General features: G+C 43.1%; 1 long non-coding RNA gene across 1 annotated transcript; it reads left to right on the top strand.

The window, feature by feature from the left end:
- Window positions 1-13,654: 13,654 nt before the first annotated feature.
- On the top strand, window positions 13,655-16,110 carry LOC310665923. The gene is made up of 2 exons (XR_014505716.1): window positions 13,655-13,698; window positions 15,000-16,110. It is a non-coding gene; the product is annotated as an uncharacterized lncRNA (long non-coding RNA).
- The last annotated feature ends 416 nt before the right edge of the window (window positions 16,111-16,526 follow it).

Genomic DNA, 16,526 nt, shown 5'->3' with positions numbered 1-16,526 from the left:
TTCATTCAGACGTATGTTCTCAGACCTCTCTGGAGATGCCAGGGATTGAACTCAAGACCTTCTGCATCCCATTCTACAGATATGGGGATTGATTCTGGGAGCCTGGAGCAATGAAAGCCAGTAAGATCACAGCCCACATAATGCATTGCATTGTATCCAAAATACAGTGGTGCCTCGCAAGACGAAAAGAATCCGTTCCGTGAGTCTCTTCGTCTAGCGGTTTTTTCGTCTTGCGAAGCAAGCCCATTAGCAGATTAGCGGATTAGCGCTATTAGCGGTTTAGCGGCTATTAGCGGCTATTAAAGGCTTAAGGGATTAGTGGATTAGCTGCTAAAAGGCTATTAGCAGCTTAGTGCCTTAGAAAAAGGGGGTGGGGAGTGAAAAAAAACCCCAGGAATCGCAAGACATTTTCGTCTTGCAAAGCAAGCCCATAGCAAATTCGTCCTGTGAAGCACCTCCAAAACGGAAAACCCTTTCGTCTAGCGGGTTTTCCGTCTTGTGAGGCATTCGTCTTGCGGGGCACCACTGTACTTCCTGCTCAGAGCAGGCCAATAGAAATGAATGGACATACCTAAACGAGGCCTATTAATTTCAATATGGCTACTTCAGTTGGGTTGGCCAAATCTGTCAGGTTCACATTCTCCCGGTTTCTCATTTTTCCCTGTCTTCAATTCAGTTCTCCACATTTTCCCAGATATTTGCAATGTCCATAACTAAATGAAAATGGCTCATGAAAACTCATCAGCATTATAGAGCAGATAGGTGCAGGTTCCTCCTAAAAGACACATCTTTTGCATGCAGTTGTGATTCCACTTTAAACAGTCGTGGCTTCCCCCAAACAATCCTGAGGAAAGTAGTTTGTTAAGGGTTCTGAGACCGGTTAGGAGACCAACTGTTTTCCTAACACAGCTGCAATTTCCAGAGAGGTTTAACAATCAACCCTTCTTCCCAGTCAACTCTTAGAATTGTAACTCTGTGAGGAGAATATGGAAATAGGTAACAGATAAGCCACATGGGACAAATACAATGAGGCAGACAGGCACGGGGAAAACACTTCAGGAAGGAAGCCTCAGCAAAAACCACCCTCATAATGACTTGTTGGTATTTCTCATCCAGCTGAAGCTGTTTTTGCTGTGACTGGGTGGGAAGTCTCCAATGAAATTACTTCAACAGAAGTCAAGCCAAAACTTGACAGCAATTATGGATGACTGACTTTGGCATTCCCCACTGGCAGCGGGACAGATAAAAGAAATACATTCCACAGTGAGCGATTGCAAGTCATGTTTGACACCTGTTTTGAAATGCGCCTTCCGATCACAGTAGCATACTTGTTGAAAGCCCATTGGAGAATGTAAGGGGAGTGCCAAGTTAGATTTATATGGGATGTCATGAAAAGTTTCCAGTACTGTTTAAAAGAAAGCTGTGTAAAAATAAATAAATCAGGAAATATATTGAGGGGAGGGTGTACAACTAAGTCCTCCTCAGAGTAGACCCATTTGAATCCATAGCCATGACTAATTGGGACTTTCTTTCAGACAAGCCCCCTTTCTACTGAACATCTGAACTGACACTTAATAATAATAATGATCCAGCAGCAATTTTAATTAATGCTTCATTTTATAGCTTCAACTGATTTTGTTGTGTTGTATCTTTGTAAACCATTTAGACATTAATATAATTTAATGGTATATAAATTTGTTTCCAGGACGTGGGCGGCGCTGTGGGTTAAACCACAGAGCCTAGGACTTGCCAATCAGCAGGTCAGCGGTTCGAATCCCTGTGACGGAGTGAGCTCCCGTTGCTCGGTCCCTGCTCCTGCCAACCTAGCAGTTCGAAAGCACATCAAAGTGCAAGTAGATAAATAGGTACCACTCCGGCGGGAAGGTAAACGGCGTTTCCGTGCGCTGCTCTGGTTCGCCAGAAGCGGCTTAGTCATGCTGGCCACATGACCCGGAAGCTGTCTGCGGCCAAACGCCAGCTCCCTCGGCCAATAAAGCGAGATGAGTGCCGCAACCCCAGAGTCAGTCACGACTGGACCTAATGGTCAGGGGTCCCTTTACCTTTACCTAAATTTGTTTCCATGAACAAATAACAATACTAAATAGGACTTAGTTTTATACATCCTTCTCCTTTCTATATCATGGCTTCCCACCCCTTCAAGACATTAAAATTTGATTCTGAAAGTTGGGGGGGGGATGACTCCATAGCAAATATGGAGGGTGGGAGGAGAGAGAGGGGTTTTATGAGGCTGAAAGCCCATAAATTACTCTTTCTTTCTTTCTTCCTTCCTTCCTTCCTTCCTTCCTTCCTTCCTTCCTTCCTTCCTTTCTTTGAAGACACTTTTTCTTGTCTCTGGCTGGACCCACCAAAAGCATGAGGACCCGGTCAGATGATCTTTGAGGGAAATGAAGGATGTAGCGATCATTTTGATAATGATCTTTCTGGTGCCAATTGAGCCAAGGAAATACAAGATTATATGTCATATATGTGAATGTGGTTTATTGTTTCGTCAGGAAAGGAAGCTGTAGGGTGTAACTTGTGTGACTTACTACCCTGAGGTTTGTGAGAAACATGTGCGTGTTACAAGAATGGACAATTAATTGCTGTAATTTGAGGTGTTTCCCACATGGAAAACTCTCGGCTGGGAGGCAGGTCCCTGTGAAGTCGCTCCTTCTAAGGCTGCATCATGCGATGCCTGATTCCAGCATTTGAAGTCATTCTGCATAGCTCTTCCTGTTTTAGCAAAACTTCAGTATTGCCTGTTGCTTAGTCCTGATGACTAGAAAAGGAGAACAGAAAAACTGCCTTGTGGCACTCTGTTGTTGTTTAGTCATTTAGTCGTGTCCGACTCTTCGTGACCCCCTGGACCAGAGAACACCAGGCACTCCTGTATCCCACTGCCTCCCGCAGTTTGGTCAAACTCATGCTGGTCGCATCGAGAACACTGTCCCACCATCTCGTCCTCTGTCGTCCCCTTCTCCTTGTGCCCGCCATCTTTCCCAACATCAGGGGCTTTTCAAGGGAGTCTTCTCTTCTCATGAGGTGGCCAAAGTATTGGAGCCTCAGCTTCATGATCTGTCCTTCCAGTGAGCTGTGACACTCTAGTCTAGAGTAAAGATGGGCCATCAAGATAATCCAATCCACCACCCACTTGCTCAGTGCAGGAATTCTGCAACTACAACGTTCTTGAAAGATGGCTGCCAAGAGGCTGAATGTTCCAGCTCTTTTTTATTATTATTACATATTTTTATTAAGCAATTTCAACAAATTATCAAACCATATAATCACATACATTATTTACCCCCTTTTTTCCCTACCCACCTTCCCTCCCTCCCTCCCTCCCTCTTCCCACTAGGGAATTCCCTCAGATCCTCTTTCTGATTTCTCTACTCTTATTATTCTCTGCATGCTATATATGTATCCTTACATTATCTGTCTACCATGTTATCAACCAATAAATTTGTGTATGTTTATTCAAAACCTGCCAACGAGTCCAGTTCATTTTGTTGTCTTTTTAGATAACTTGTAAAAAGCTCCCATTCTTCCTTAAAGTCACTGTTGTCCTTGTCCCACAGTTTGTATGTCAATTTAGCTAACTCTGCATAGTTCATCAATTTCTCTTGCCACTGTTCTTTTGTTGGGATTTCCTCATTCTTCCGTCCTTGTGCTATCAAGACTCTTGCCGCTGTTGTGGCATACATAAATATATTCTTTGTTTTTCTTGGCAGATCTTGTCCTACAATCCCTAACAAAACTGCTTCTGTTTTTTTTACAAATGTCATTTTAAACATTTTTTTTCAGTTCATTGTATATCATTTCCCATTTTTTTTTAACTTCTCTGCATTCCCACCACATATGATAAAAAGTCACTTCTTTTTCTTTACATTTCCAAAATATGTTTGACCCAGTTTTATACATTTTTGCTATCTGTACTGGTGTGATATACCATCATACATCATTTTCATATAATTTTCTTTCAAAAGAGAACAGTCTGTAAATTTCAAATTTACTTTCCACAATTTTACCCAGTCCTCGAATTGTATATTGTGTCCTTTATCTTGTGCCCATTTGATCTGACCGATTTGACCTCCTCCTCTTTTGTTTCCCATTCTAGCAGAATACTACCGTATTTTTCGCCCTATAGGACGCACTTTTTCCCCTCCAAAAATGAAGGGGAAATCTGGGTGCGTCCTATGGGGTGAATGCAGGCTTCGCGGACCTCTCCGCTAGCAGCGGGAGCGCTCCCGCTGCTGGCGGAGAGGTGCCTGCATGCCGAAGCCTGCGCGCGCTGAGCTCAGCGCGTCCAGGCTTCGCGGACCTCTCCGCTAGCAGCGGGAGCGCTCCCGCTGCTGGCGGGGAGGTGCCTGCATGCCGAAGCCTGCGCGCGCTGAGCTCAGCGCGTCCAGGCTTCGCGGACCTCTCCGCTAGCAGCGGGAGCGCTCCCGCTGCTGGCGGAGAGGTGCCTGCATGCGGAAGCCTGCGCGCGCTGAGCTCAGCGCGTCCAGGCTTCGCGGACCTCTCCGCTAGCAGCGGGAGCCAGCACTGGGCTCCCACGGCTTGCAGAGAGCTGCCTGTTTGGGGGCTGGGGTCGGGGGAAGCTCGGGCTTCCCCAACCCCGCGCCTGGGGGGGAAATAATTTTTTTCCTTTATTTCCCCCCCAAAAAACTAGGTGCGCCTTATGGGACGGTGTGTCCTATAGGGCGAAAAATACGGTATATGCTTTCTTCAACAACTTCCGTTATTCTTCTATAACTTCCTTTTGAAATTTGGAAGTTGTATAGCTAAATCCTTTTTTATTATCTTCCTTGTACATCTTATGTAGTTGTCTATAGTGCAACCAACTCTGAAAATGATCTTTAATTTCCTTGTAATCTTTGAATTTTCATTTCCCTTCCTGATCCTTCAGCAAATCTCTATATGTAGGCCACTTCCCCTTTTTGCCAAGCGGTTTGAGTAATGAAGCTTCAATTGGTGATAACCACCAGGTTGTTTTTGCTTCTATTGGATATTTATATCTCTCCCACACCCTCATTAGTGATCTCCTGATTATATGAGTGTAAAATCCTTTGTGCACTTTCCTTTTCCCATACCATAAGTATGCATGCCATCCAAATCTGTTATCAGACCTTCCAGATCTAATGCTTTTTCCTTTTCCAGTTTTATCCAGTCCCTAATCCACATAAAACATGCAGCTTCGTAATACAATTTGAGGTGTGGGAGGGCAAAACAGCCTCTTTCTTTTATATCTGTAAGTATCTTGTGTTTAATCCTTGGCCTTTTGCCTCCCCCCGACAAACTTAGAAATATCCTTCTGCCATTTTTTGAGGCAATCATCTTTCACCATTACTGAGACTGTCTGAAAAAGAAAGAGCATTTTTGGTAATACATTCATTTTTATCGCTGCTATTTTTCCTAGTAGGGAAAAGTTCATTCTACTCCATATTTCTAAATTCCTTTTTATCTCAGACCCCACTTTTTCATAATTGTCTTTGTAGACATTTATATTTTTTGCTGTTAACCCTATCCCTAAGTATTTTACTTTTTTATGAACGTCTATCTCAGTACTTTGCATCAACTCTTTTTTCTCTTCTTCCTTCATTTTTTTTTACTAATAACTTAGTTTTCTTTCTATTTAATTTAAATCCTGCCACTTCCCCAAATTCTTGAATCTTTTCTATCACTCTAGGAAGAGAATTTTTTAGATCCTCCACTGTAATTACTAAATCATCACCATATGCTTTCAATTTAAATTCACTTTTTCCATTTTTTATCCATGTGATCTCTTTATCTACTCTTATATTTCTTGCATGTACTTCCAGGACCAGAATAAACAACAGCGGTGATACCGGGAATGCTCCAGCTCTTAACAATTAGACATGTTCTTCTAACATTCACCGTAAACAAACACACTCTTGCAATTTCATCTAGCTTCTGCGAAAATGTTTGGAACAGCTGTAGTACTCAGATGGCCTTTCTAACTTGAGGTTCTTTGCCAACCAATTTCTACTGACTTTTTCAATGTTTTTACCTTCATATTGTGTTTTTATGTTGCAAACCAACCTGACCTGTTGTATTTATACAAAACACAATTTGCTACTATTTAAACAAATTAATTAAATAAATATATCAGGCTGTGCTAGAAATCTTAAAGGACTGCATAAAATCTACCAACTAAAGTAGTTTGCATTAATGTCATCTGCTTTGTTGTTTGACTCTATTTATTTTAGGTTCTTTGTTTCCGTTCTTGAAAAAGCGAACGGATTGATTGAAAGGTACTTTGAGAGCCATTTCTCAATTAGAATGAAGATCCCAAGGTATGATGAAGGTAGATGCTGATGTAGCTGTGCTGAAGCTAAGCTACTCAAGATCACCTCAGTGCCTGGAAAGGGAGCAATGAGATAACTCCACCCAGTGCCACACTTCAATTCAGCCATAAAAGAAAGAGAGGAGATAGGTGTTTTGGGATGCAATTGAAATTTTAATATGAAAGCAAAGAGGTACAAATAGTGAAATCAAAAGTGGAACTAGAATGCAGAATGAAAGACAGCATGTTCCAAAATAGCTTGCTTCCATGAAGCACAAGGGTGGTAGAACATGGTGGAAGAAAACCACAAATCAAATGCTATACAATGCATATTCAGAAATGGGAGCATTCACAGAAATGGGGGCATTCTTTATCTTTTTTTAGCAGAGAAAGATCTTCTTACTACCATGCGTTGAGGGAATGCATGGATAACTTTCAATCAGTCCCCATCCTATAATATTGCTTCCCCAGAATGACTTGAATGTGCAATTCCTTGTAGAAATGGCTGGGTGCACCCACAGTTCTAAATCTGGTGCTCAGATCAAGTGGCCTGCAGATGGTGAAACATTATACAAGGATTTTAAATTCAACCACAATAGCCAAAACAGATAGGATGCTGAGAATTAGAATGTAGGCATAATCAGTATGCGATAAGCATAAGGAAAGCTTGCATGCATCTTATTTCAAGAAGTGCTCAGGTGCCACAGGTCATGACTTGTCCAGGTTCTGATACTGGGTGTTCAATATTTCAGGTGGGAGTGGTGAGAACCGGTCCAGCTCTTCTTTCCTTCTCTTACTTTCTTTTTGTTTGTACCACCCTTCTTCCATATATATCCTTCTTTGGACTTGATTTAGAACTTGCAACTATCATAGCTGCATGAGCTGCTTGGCATGGCATGAGAGTAGAATCCGGACATGTTGGAGCCACCACTGGCATACCTAGAAGATCTGCCGCCGCCATATCCATAAGCACATGGGTTGTACTGCTTGATGCACAAAGGCTGGTCAGGGCAACAGATAGCTGGCTCTGGGATGGTCAGGACAAAAGGTGGTGGCTGGCTGGTCACTGTTGAAGGAGGACACTGGGCATAGCAAGGATCCTGCCACATACCAGAACGACGGCCAGCAGACATCTTTGAGGTTCAGAGGTGGCTCTGAAGGAAGATGGAATCAGCATTATGCAGAGTTTCCAATAAAGATAAGTTCTTCAAGACATATACTGGTTATGAACTCAATAGTTCCTTCCTTCCTTCCTTCCTTCCTTCCTTCCTTCCTTCCTTCCTTCCTTCCTTCCTTCCCCCCCTGCCATAATACTACAATCTGAGACCACACAATGAATCTGATTAGCAGAAGATTCAGCGTAGATGAACTCTACAATTCTAGTTGGGCCAGTTGTCTGGCTCAATCAATGTAAGACCCATAACCAAATAATAAAGAACCTGTGTTGTGAGCAGGAAGCCCCTGCTCCTAACACTGGCAACGTCTCTGTAAAGGGCCCAAGATGGAAAGTATGGGAAATACCTTTGCCTGACGCTAGCAAACCTGACATGTTAAGGTACATAGTTCAACAACTTGCAAACTTCCTCTTTGTACAAGCGTCAGTTTCCTAGTAGAGCTATGCAGAAGGAGACAACTGCCACCCCCACTCTACCACAAAGGTTTGAGGTCTACTCACCAAAGTGGTGCATGCTCTGGTTATCTCCTGCTTGGACTACTGCAATGCGCTCTCCATGGGGAGAAGGTGAAGGTGACCTGGAAACTACAACTAATCCCGAATGTGGCAGCTAGAATGGTGACTGGGAGTGGTTGCCGAGACGACATAACACCAGTCCTGAAAGACCTACACTGGCTCCCAGCACTGAGCTGAGGCCATTTGGGGCTTAAAAGATCAGCACCAACACTTTGAATTGTTCTCAGAAACGTACTGGGACCCAATGTAGGTCTTTCAAGACAGGTATTATGTGGTCTTGGTGGCCGCTCCCAATCCCCAGTCTCGCTGCCACATTCTGGATGATTTTTTAAATTAAGAAAGGGTTAAGGAATGGTTTTCATAACTTAGATGGACACATGACACCCTACTTTTAATAACACATTATGAATGTTAATGCGCTGCAGAGCAACCAGCAACCAGCACTAGGCAAACAACATTTTGATGGGGGAAACAAAGGGAAGAAACACTTGTAACTTATAAGTATGCCCTGTGACATTTTAGAACAGTATATCAAATATTGTTCTAAGAATGTTAAACTGGTCGGTGTAGATCAAGCCATGGCCTTAATGGTTTGACCTTCACTGTGGTGCACATGCCCGTCCTTCAGTGTAAGTTAACAAGGGAATGTTCATACTCAAAATGCTTTGGGAATTTTACCCCAAGGACCTCTAATGTTGCTTTCCTCCCCAGATTAGAGGCCAGATTAAACCCATGAACAAAAAGCCACTTCAAGCAATGACTCCGTACAGTTTGAAGTAGGTGAAAAAAAGCAGTCCCATGCCAGTTCTGGGTTTTCTTCCAAATTCCACTTTTGGGGTGTTGACTTGTGGCAAATATACTCCGGCCCTAGAGTGGGAGCAAAATTATTCAGACAGTGGTTTCAAACTTTATATTCTTTGTGAACTAACTTCCACCAATGTATTTGATAGGTTTGAAACTTTTCTCTTTAATACCGTCTTTTTAAGTGTTGTGATGTCTTATATGAAGGTGCAATTTGTAAGCATTTAAATTAAGAAAGTGAAATTAATAATAATAATAATAATAATAGTAATAATAATAATAATATTTTTTATTTATACCCCACTCTCCCCGGCCAGAGCCGGGCTCTGGGCAGCCAACACCAGTAAAAATTAACGTAAAAACATAAGGGGGGGGCAATTTGAATGAATTATGCTAGGAATGGTTGTTGAAGGACAGCATAAAATCTATAAAATGAAGTGAACTGCATAGATGTTATATGTTCTGGTGTTTGAGTCAATTTAGTTTGGCTTCTTTGTTTTTGTTCTTTAAAAAAAGTGAACAGATTGAGTCAAGGGTACTTTGAAGACCATTTCTCATTTTGAATGAGGACCCCAAGGTACCATGATGGTAGATGCTGCTGCAACTGTGCTGAAGCTGAGTTGGTCAAGATCAGCTCAGTGCCTTGACAGGAGGCAATGAGAGAACCCTACCGAATTCCACACTTCAATTCAACCATAGAAAAAAGAGAGAGGAGATCAATGTTTTTGGATGCAAATAGAAGTTTAATATGAACCCAGAGAGGTATGCATAGCCCAAAGAGAAGTGCAAACAGAATGCAGAAAGAAATACATTATGTTTCATAATACTTTGTTTCCATAAAATACAAGGCTGATAGAACATGGTGGAATAAGACTGGAAACCAGATGGCACCCAATGCATGTTCAGAAATGGAATAATTGACAATCAGGGGTCCTTTTTGCTTTTCTTCTTTGCTTTTTTGAAAGGGAGGGATCTGCTTCATACAATTCACTGGGGAATTGAGGAAACGATCCCGGGGGAAGGTGTCATATATCTAATCCACTCTGGCTGTAGTTCCCAATTCAGAGTAAAAATTCAGAATGGATAATACTCCTTCAGTCTCCATTCCATAATACTTCTTCCCCAGAATGACTTGAATGTGCAATTCCTTGTAAAAATGGCTGGATGCACCCACAGTCCTAATTCTGGTGCTCAGATCAAGTGGCCTGCAGATGGTGAAGCATTATTCAAGGATTTTAAATTCAACCACCTGAGGCAAAACAGATATAATGCAGAGAATTAGAAGGTAGGCATAATCAGTATGCGATAAGCATAAGGAAAGCTTGCATGCATCTTATTTCAAGAAGGGCTCAGATGCCACAGGTCACGCCTTGTGCCAATTGTGATCTTCAATATTTCAGGAGGGAGTGGCGGGAACTGGTCCACCTCTCCTGTTTTTCTCTTGCTTTATTTTGGTTGCCGTCCTTCTTCCATGCATATCCTTCTTTGGCCTTGATTTAGAACTTGCAGGTACTGTAGCTGCTCCTGTGGCTGCCTGAGCTGCTTGGCAGGGCATGGCAGCCACCACTGGCATGCCGAGAAGGTGTGCCCAGAGGTTGTGCCAGAGGTTTAACACATGGGTTGTGCTGATCAATGACAAGAGGCTGCTCAGGGCAGTAGAGCTCTGGCCCTGGGATGGTCAGGACAAAAGCTGGGGGCTGGATGGTCACTGTTGAAGGAGGACATTGGGCATGGCAAGAATCGCGCCAGATACCAGAACGACGACCGGATGGCATCTTTGAGGTTTAGAGGTGGATCTGAAAGAAGATAAGAGGAGTCAGCATTCTGTAGAGCTTGAGGTGCTGGTTAAGAACCTAAGGAGAGCCCTGCTGGATCAAACCTAAGGGCCATCTAGGGTAGAGGTTTATCGATTGAAGGTTTTATTCCTTCACAATTCTAGAACATGGGTCCATCCAGTGAAGCTTTCTAGTTGCCTGGCTCAATCTATTTAAGTCCCATAGCCCCAGGTTAAGGCACACATGTTAAGCACACGAGGCCTCAGGTCCAAATAGGAGCAAGTTCTGCTTTAAGGACCTAAGGCAGAAAGGCTGGGAAGGATGTCCACTGGTCACCAGGAAATCTGATGCATTAGCATCCATAGTCCAATGGCCTGGCAACTTCTTATACATGATAGCCTCAGCTTCCTGATGGAGCTCCGTATGTAGAAGGCAACAGTTGCCATCCACACCTCCAGCCCAAAGGTTTTGAGTTCCACTGAAAAGGGAGCTAACTACCTTTGGGCTTTCAACCCCAATGTAAATCTCCAACAGAGTCTCATCTGTGCCTGCACTCCAGGACTACCTATCCCAACATCAAACTTCAGCAAAGTATCTCATTGATTCCCAGGGCTTCTTTTCACCAGGAACTCAGTTCCAGAACCTCTCAGGTGGGCACCATTGTCATCATAAGAGAACAAGGGAGGTGAGTTCATGGTGAGTTCTGGCACTTCTTTTTCTAGAAAAATAGCACTGGCCGTGCCCATAAATCAGTGGTGAGGAATCTATGGAGCTGCAGAGGTTACTGAATGGCGGCTCCTAACCAAGTATAATGCATCCACATCCAAAGAAAGAGAAGCAATGCAAGTAAGTTAGTTTGAGAACCTCACTCAAAGGAGCAAATCCCTGAGCCAACTTATCTATCCTGCAGATGGACTCCTGTGTAACCTCTGCATATCTAGAAGATCCAGAAGCTGTGCCCGTTGTCCCAGAACCCAAGTAGACTTACCTAGTTCTCTGAGAATCAGAAGCGAAGTGTTTGGAAGAAGCCTATCGCATGGGCTTTTTATACTGTTTGGTAGCAGGAAGTTTATTTAAGACTTCCCTGTTTTTGTTTTTGGGGGGTGGAATGGATATAATGAAGAGCTGACATATTGCCATAGGGAACACCACAGATTTTTTAATAAAGAGGTGACACCCTTTCCTTGATAATCTAATATTCATTTATGGTCACCGCTTTGGCATGTTATGTTTCACCCAAACTCAGTATTAAAGCACCACACATATTTTAACATAGGCCAATGTGACGATAATCAGCACTTGATCTTCACAAAGTTGTTATTGAAACTGGCACATCATGATCAGCACGTGGTTCCAGGACATAGCCAGTGTTTGTGGCAATCAGGATAGAGACATTGTTGGTACCCTGATACCACTAAGTTTCTACTAAGGTCTCTCTTTGTGGAAGACCTCTGAGAAGATGGGGATCTGGAAGAATCAGGATAGACAAGGGGGAGGACATAATATGGGGAAGTTACACTATTAGCACATCTTGAATTTTTCAGCTTTCAAATTCCAAAGATAAGCGGTGCTAAAAAAGTTGAGAATTCAAAGATATTTTGGTTGAATCAATATGATTTAATTCTGTTTTGTAATTAAAAAGTCTGTAAGAGTTCATTAAAAAATGGTAAAGGTACCCCTGACAGTTAAGTCCAGTCGCGAATGACTTTGGTGCTGCGGCTCTCATCTCGTTTTATTGGCCGAGGAAGCCGGAGTACAGCTTCTGGGTCATGTGGCCAGCATTACTAAGCCACTGCTTGAGAAACCAGGGCAGCACACATAAACGCCGTTTACCTTCTCGCCGGAGCGGTCTACTTGCACTTGACGTGCTTTCGAACTTCTAGGTTGGCAGGAGCTGGGACAGAGCAACAGGAGCTCACCCTGTCACGGGGATTCGAACCACCAACCTTCTGATAGGCAAGCCCAAGAGGCTCAGTGGTTTACGCTACAGCACCACGTGCGTCCCGTAAGATTTCATAGAGATCATAAAAAAATGATTGCCAAGTACTTGCAGCTATATGTTATTATTATTATTTACTTGTTTAGCATTACTTGACATTTTCAGAAGGTAAACTTCAAATTATTTGGTTTCCTCATTACATTCTTGGTTGATTCAGTCAGTGAGCCAGTGTGGTGTAGTGGTGTAGTGGTTGAGAGCGGTAGTCTTGTAACCTGGGGAACCGGGTTCGCGTCTCCGCTCCTCCACATGCAGCTGCTGGGTGACCTTGGGCCAGTCACACTTCTCTGAAGTCTCTCAGCCCCACTCACCTCACAGAGTGTTTGTTGTGGGGGAGGAAGGGAAAGGAGAATGTTAGCCGCTTTGAGACTCCTTAAAGGGAGTGAAAGGCGGGATATCAAATCCAAACTCTTCTTCTTCTTCTTCTTCTTCAGAGTTTGCACACCTCCTAACTTGTTTGTTTGTTTGTTTTTTGCCATTTGGGGGAAGAAACCAGGGAGAAAGGGACGGGGAATTTTACCTTCTGAATCTTTTGAATTCTCAACACTTTTAGGGCCCCTTATCTTTGGAATTTGAAAGCTGAAAAATTCAAGATGTGCTAATAGTGTAACTTCCCCATATTATTTCCTTCCCCTGGTCTATCCTGAGTCTTCCAGATCCCCATCTTCTCAGAGGTCTTCCACAAAGAGAGACCTTAGTAGAAATTTAGTGGTATCAGGGTACCAGCAATGTCTCTATCCTGATTGCCACAAACACTGGCTATGTCCTGGAACCACGTGCGGATCATGATGTGCCAGTTTCAATAACAACTTTGTGAAGATCAAGTGCTGATTATCGTCACATTGGCCTATGTTAAAATATGTGTGGTGCTTTAATACTGAGTTTGGGTGAAACATAACATGCCAAAGCGGTGACCATAAATGAATATTAGATTATCAAGGAAAGGGTGTCACCTCTATTAAAAAATCTGTGGTGTTCCCTATAGCAATATGTCAGCTCTTCATTATATCCATTCCACCCCCCAAAACAAAAACAGGGAAGTCTTAAATAAACTTCCTGCTACCAAGCAGTATAAAAAGCCCATGTGTTAGGCTTCTTCCAAACACTTCGCTTCTGATTCTCAGAGAACTAGGTAAGTCTACTTGGGTTCTGGGACAATGGGCACAGCTTCTGGATCTTTTAGATATGCAGAGGTTACACAGGTGTCCATCTGCAGGATAGATAAGTTGGCTCAGGGATTTGCTCCTTTGTGTGAGGTTCTCAAGCTAACTTACTTGCATTGCTTCTCTTTCTTTGGATGTGGATGCATTAGACTTGGTTAGGAGCCACCATTCAGTAACCTCTGCAGCTCCATAGATTCCTCACCACTGATTTATGGTCACGGCCAGTGCTATTTTTCTAGAAAAAGAGGTGCCAGAACTCACCTTGAACACCTCCCTTGTTCTCTTATGATGACAATGGTGCCCACCTGAGAGGTTCTGTAACTGAGTTCCAGGTTCAAAAGAAGCCCTTGAAATCAATGAGTTACTTTGCTGAAGTTTGATGTTGGGATAGGTAGTCCTGGAGTGCAGGCACAGATGAGACTCTGTTGGAGATTGACATTGGGGTTGAAAGCCCAAAGGTAGTTAGCTCCCTTTTCAGTGGAACTCAAAACCTTTGGGCTGGAGGTGTGGATGGCAACTATTGCCTTCTACATATGTAGCTCCATTAGGAAGCTGAGGCTACCATGTATAAGAAGCTGTCAGGTCATTGGACTATGGATGCTAATGCATCAGATTTCCTGGTGTGCAGTGGACGTCCTTCCCAGCCTTTCTGCCTTAGGTCCTTAGCTCCTATTGGGACCTGAGGCCTCATGTTCATGACATGTGTGCTTTATCAAGGGGCTATGGGATTTAAATAGACTGAGCCAGTCAACTAGAAAGCTTCACTAGATGGACCCATGTTCTAGAATTGTGAAGGAATAAAACCTTCAATCGATAAACCTCTACCCTAGATGGCCCTTTGGTTTGAAGAGGAGGTTAAGGGGTGATATGATAGCCATGTTCAAATATATAAAAGGATGTCACATAGAGGAGGGAGAAAGGTTGTTTCCTGCTGCTCCAGAGAAGCGGACACGGAGCAATGGATCCAAACTACAAGAAAGAAGATTCCACCTAAACATTAGGAAGAACTTCCTGACAGTAAGAGCTGTTCGACAGTGGAATTTGCTGCCAAGGAGTGTGGTGGAGTCTCCTTCTTTGGAGGTCTTTAAGCAGAGGCTTGACAACCATATGTCAGGAGTGCTCTGATGGTGTTTCCTGCTTGGCAGGGGGTTGGACTCGATGGCCCTTGTGGTCTCTTCCAACTCTATGATTCTATGATCCAGCAGGCTCTCCTAAGGTTCTTAACCAGCACCTCAAGCTCGACGTAATGCTGACTCTTATTTTCTTTCAGATCCACCTCTAAACCTCAAAGATGTCTGCTGGTCGTCGTTCTGGTATCTGGCGTGATTCTTGCCATGCCCAATGTCCTCCTTCAACAGTGACCATCCAGCCGCCAGCTTTTGTCCTGACCATCCCAGGGCCAGAGCTCTACTGCCCTGAGGAGCCTCTTGTCATTGATCAGCACAACCCATGTGTTAAATACCCTCTGGGCAGATCTTCTGGGCATGCCAGTGGTGGCTGTCATGCCCTGCCAAGCAGCTCAGGCTGCCACAATAGCAGCCACACTAGCTCCAGCCACAATACAAGCAGCTCATGCCACAATAGCAGCCACACCACCTGCAAGTTCTAAATCAAGGCCAAAGAAGAATATGCATGGAAGAAGGACGGCAACCAAAACAAAGCAAGAGAAAAACAGGAGAGGTGGACCAGTTCCCACCACTCCCTCCTGAAATATTGAACATCACAATTGGCACAAGGCGTGACCTGTGGCATCTGAGCCCTTCTTGAAATAAGATGCATGCAAGCTTTCCTTATGCTTATCGCACACTGATTAAGCCTACATTCTAATTCTCTGCATTATATCTGTTTTGCCTCAGGTGGTTGAATTTAAAATCCTTGAATAATGCTTCACCATCTGCAGGCCACTTGATCTGAGCACCAGAATTAGGACTGTGGGTGCACCAAGCCATTTCTATAGGAATTGCACATTCAAGTCATTCTGAGGAAGTAATATTATGGGATGGGGACTGAGGGAGTATTATCCATTCTGAATTTTTACTCTGAATTGGGAATGATAGCCAGAGTGGGTTATATATACGACACCTTCCCCGGGATCCTTTTCTCAATTTCCTAGTGAATTGTATGAAGCGGATCCCTCCCTTTCAAAAGAGCAAAGAAGAAAAGCAAAAAGGACCCCTGATTGCCAATTATCCCATTTCTGAACATGCATTGGGTACCATCTGTTTTGCAGTCTTATTCCACCATGTTCTATCGGCCTTGTAATTTATGGAAACAAAGTATTATGAAACATATTGTATTTCTTTCTGCATTCTGTTTGCACTTCTCTTTGGGCTATGCATACCTCTCTGGTTTCATATTAAACTTCTATTTGCATCCAAAAACATTGATCTCCTCTCTCTTTTTTGTATGGTTGAATTGAAGTGTGGAATTCGGTAGGGTTCTCTCATTGCCTCCTGTTGAGGCACTGAGCTGATCTTGACCAACTCAGCTTCAGCACAGTTGCAGCAGCATCTACCATCATAGTACCTTGGGGTCCTCATTCAAAATGAGAAATGGTCTTCAAAGTACCTGTTCATTTTTTAAAAAGAACAAAAACAAAGAACCTAAACTAAATCGACTCAAACACTAGAACATATAACATCAATGCAGTTCACTTCATTTTATAGATTTTATGCTGTCCTTCAACAACCATTCCTAGCATAATTCCATATATCTCACTTTCGTGATTAAAATGCTTACAAATTGCAACTTCGTAGAAGATATCACAAGGTGGTATAACACTTAAAATCACAATATT

This window comes from Podarcis tiliguerta, assembly GCF_965153285.1.
Source record: "Podarcis tiliguerta genome assembly, chromosome: 16".
Taxonomy (NCBI): Eukaryota; Metazoa; Chordata; class Lepidosauria; order Squamata; family Lacertidae; genus Podarcis; species Podarcis tiliguerta.
This window is presented reverse-complemented; position numbering and strand designations above follow the sequence as displayed.